The following is a 4,044-nucleotide window of genomic DNA, read 5'->3' as shown; positions in this document are numbered from 1 at the left end:
ATATGATCTACAAATAATTGAATTTAATCTACATATAATTGAATAAAATCTACACAAATTTCTTCTCTTTTCCATCACCTTTTTGAAATGGAGCGTATTTTAGTAGATCAAACAATATTCCATTGACCAAGGTTTCTTTTGCTTCATTGAATACAATAAAAGAAGCTGTAAATAAAAAAAAAATATTTGAAAAAATCAAAAAAGGCAAACTTAAAAAAAATATAATGAATGGGAAGGTGTTACAACTTATAAAGGTATTCCATTTACAAAGCCATATAAATTAGTGTTTCTAAGTATATTTTTTCACCTTTGTTCTTCATATCTGTAGAGGCCATAAAATTTTTTGAAAAAACTCTGAATTTTTAAAAGGTAATTTAACTTTTAGACAGGGCCGTCCCGAAGTGGTCTCTCATGGGAAGGGAGGGGGGATTGTATGTATTTTTTGCCAACTAGAGACACACACACAAAAAAAAAGTCCTTAATATTTGCAATTAGCCAACTATAATTCAAAACTTGCTGTGTCAACTTAATTGCTTATATGACAGCTTTGGGGGTGGTGGGACACCCCTACACCTCCCATTCGGGACGGCCCAGCTGCTAAATGATTATTAATAATTTTTTCAAATATTTAATTTAAATGAAACAACTTTTTTTCAAAATAAATTAATAATCCAAATATTAAATTTTTCTAACATTGAAAAGTAATTATCGGGGTGGCCACAAAAAATTTTCATAAGAAAAATAGGATTTTAGAGGAGATTTTGCACCTAATATAAAGGATTTTTTTTTGTTTTTATTTAGGTTTAACATCCATATTTTTACACTTATGGGGCTTGGACAGAGGTCAATAATTTCATTTTTCATGTTAAATAGCATGCATTTGCTAAAGCAATTTTTAATAATCCCTTGCACTTTCAGGGGGAAATATATATATATATATATATATATATATATATATATATATATATATATATATATATATATATATATATATATATATATATACATATATATAAATATATATATACAACCCGTAGATGTTGTCCGAAAGTTTTTTCCATATTTTGTTAACAAAAAGTAAAAATTAAAATGCAAGACCGGAATTATTTTTTTTTAATAATTGAGAGACTGCCTGCCCCAACCAAACCCTCAGTCGATGTAGCAACACTCCCTTGCGGGTCAGGGTAAAAGATAGTAGGTGTAGCAGCACTCCCTTGCGAGTCAGGCTATTTGTCAGTCGATGTAGCAGCACTCCCTTGCGAGTCAGGCTATTTGTCAGTCAATGTAGCAGCACTCCCTTGCGAGTCAGGCTATAAGATAGTCGATGTAGCAACACTCCGCGCATGATTTACAGTAAAAAAAAATAAAAATAAAAACATTTTATTAAAAAAATTAAAAATAAAAACATTTTATTAAAAAAATAAAAACATTGTTTATATTGTTAAAAACATTCAGAATGTTTTTAAAACATTCTGGTCAATTAAGTTTGCGTTTTTGTGGTTTTTTTTAAAAACGATTTATTTGTAATTAAATTAATGGTTTTTACTTTTGTCCAACACGCAAATGTTGGACGAAAGTCAAAAGTAATTAAAAGTGACGTATGTGTTGGCGTAAGAATCACTTTTTTCCTTCCGCTCTTCCCAAAGCCAACAAACTATAGATCTATATATATATATACATATATATATATACACATATATATACATATATATATATATATATATATATATATATATATATATATATATATATATATATACATATATATATATATATATATATATATATATATATATATATATATATATATATATATATATATAAGTAGAAAATTACTATATTATATTTATATATATAATATATATATATATATATATATATATATATATATATATATATATATATATATATATATATATATATATATATAAGTAGAAAATTACTATATTATATATATATATATATAATATATATATATATATATATATATATATATATATATATATATATATATATATATATATATATATATATATATATATATATATATATATATATATATATAAGTAGAAAATTACTCAACAAATTTTTTTTTTTTATTTTACATTGAGTTTCATCAATAAAGACTCATCAGAAATGATGAGTCTTTATTGATGAAACACAGTGTAAAAGCATTTCTTATGAGTTTTTATTAATGAAACACAGTGTAAAATGAAAAAAAAAATTTGTTAAGTGATTTTCTACTAATACATAATTGCTCTGTTCTTTTAAAACATTGAGCACTCTATTTTGTAGAATACATTTAAAAGTTGTTTATATATATATATATATATATATATATATATATATATATATATATATATATATATATATATATATATATATATATATATATATATATATATATATATATATATATATATATATAGATTTGATCAATGAACAACTAAAGGTCAGGTGCATTGACACTTCATCTAAATCTTTGATAACTGAACCTGTAAAATATAATTACTACTTTGTGGTTTAAATTACAAAGCATTTTTATTTTTAGGTATAAAAATTGTAATTTATAATATCCAAGCACATAAAACTAATACCTACTTGGGAAATTCTCTTTGTTTATGTTTTCTTTTTTGTAAATAGACATTCTCATTATAACATTTTTCTTTTATAGTTGTAAATTCAAATTTTTCACAATTCTGTTTGCTTTCTGTGGAATTGAAATAGTTATATGAATAGTTATATAATTTGTATCAACAAAATAACTCTTCCTAACAAAATTATTTAAAAAATAATAATTGTAATATATAGATGTAATACCTGAAGAGAATTCAGTTTTAATTTGTGGAAACTTAAGCCAATTCTTCTCAGCATTTTAGTGTAGTCAATGCTTTGGTACCTGGAGAAGGCCAATAAACAGTTTTATTACAAATCCAATTAGATGGAATTACACCTTCTTCTTCTTGTAAATCTGCATTCCAAACAGCTCCTTTCCACATATTTGATTTTGAAAATACTATATGAACTAATAAAAAAACGAAGAAACCATAATATAAGTGTACTAACAGGCCTAGTTAAACTAGCTAAATCTTGACATTTTATAACCATGATACTTGCTAAACAATAATATTAGTAGACATTAGCAAAGATAAGATTTTCTTTATTTTATAAATTTATTATATTTTAAATTCATTTTTATGAATATATTTATTATTCTATTAGTCTGCATAGTTCTGAATATATCATCAAGGGAAAATAATGAAAGAATCCCTGTTTGCTAAAACATATTGAACTACATAAGAGTAATACGGAATATTGAACAAAAATAGATAATATTCATTATTAATACAAAATATAATATAAAGTTTATTATAAAATATCACACAACAATAACTTAGTTTGATTGATAATATAAAAACAACAAAAATTAAAAAAGAAAACATCTCAATAAATAATAAATTATCATTCAAACAATTTTCAAGACCAAATAATAACTTGTAACTTATTTTTTACACATCTTCATCTTATAAGCATTAATACTAATAACAATTTTTAATACCACATCATTAGTATTTTTGTTTTTATTAAAAATAAAAAATATTATATAAGTTAAGCTTTTCTTATTTCATATAAAACATCAAGTCAATCCTATGTTTTTTCATAACTGAAATTTTTTTTGGTAATGTTGAATTAACACTGAAAACACAATATTAGTAGACAACAAGAAAATATTTCTTTATTGAAATATATGTAAATATTTATAACAATCAATCTAATTTCCTTTCTTTTCCGCCACCTTTTTGAAATGGAGCGTATTTTAAGAAGTCAGACAAAATGACATCAATTAAAGTTTCAGTCGCTTTATCGTGTTCAATAGAAGAAGCTGTAAATAAAAAAGTTTTATATATCTTATAAAGGTATACCTTTCATAGCACCATATAGTCTGGTAAACTTCTGTTAGTATAACAAGAAAAAAATAATCAGTCCTGATCTGAATAACAAGTTAACACCAGGAATAGCATCTGGTTGTAAAAACTGCCTTAC

The 4,044-nt window shown here is 23.4% G+C and overlaps 1 long non-coding RNA gene across 2 annotated transcripts; it reads right to left on the bottom strand.

Moving 5' to 3' along the window:
• LOC136083577 (uncharacterized) lies at positions 1–3,532 on the bottom strand. 2 transcript variants are annotated; one of them, XR_010639913.1, is made up of 3 exons: positions 2,821–3,532; positions 2,598–2,710; positions 1–165 (listed from the first exon to the last, which is right to left on the bottom strand). It is a non-coding gene; the product is annotated as an uncharacterized LOC136083577 (long non-coding RNA). The 2 variants fall into 2 exon arrangements; XR_010639912.1 differs by having other exon boundaries at positions 2,602–2,710.
• Between the last annotated feature and the right edge of the window lie 512 nt (positions 3,533–4,044).

The sequence above is a fragment of the Hydra vulgaris genome, chromosome 08 (genome assembly GCF_038396675.1).
Source record: "Hydra vulgaris chromosome 08, alternate assembly HydraT2T_AEP".
NCBI classification, from domain to species: domain Eukaryota; kingdom Metazoa; phylum Cnidaria; class Hydrozoa; order Anthoathecata; family Hydridae; genus Hydra; species Hydra vulgaris.
This window is presented reverse-complemented; position numbering and strand designations above follow the sequence as displayed.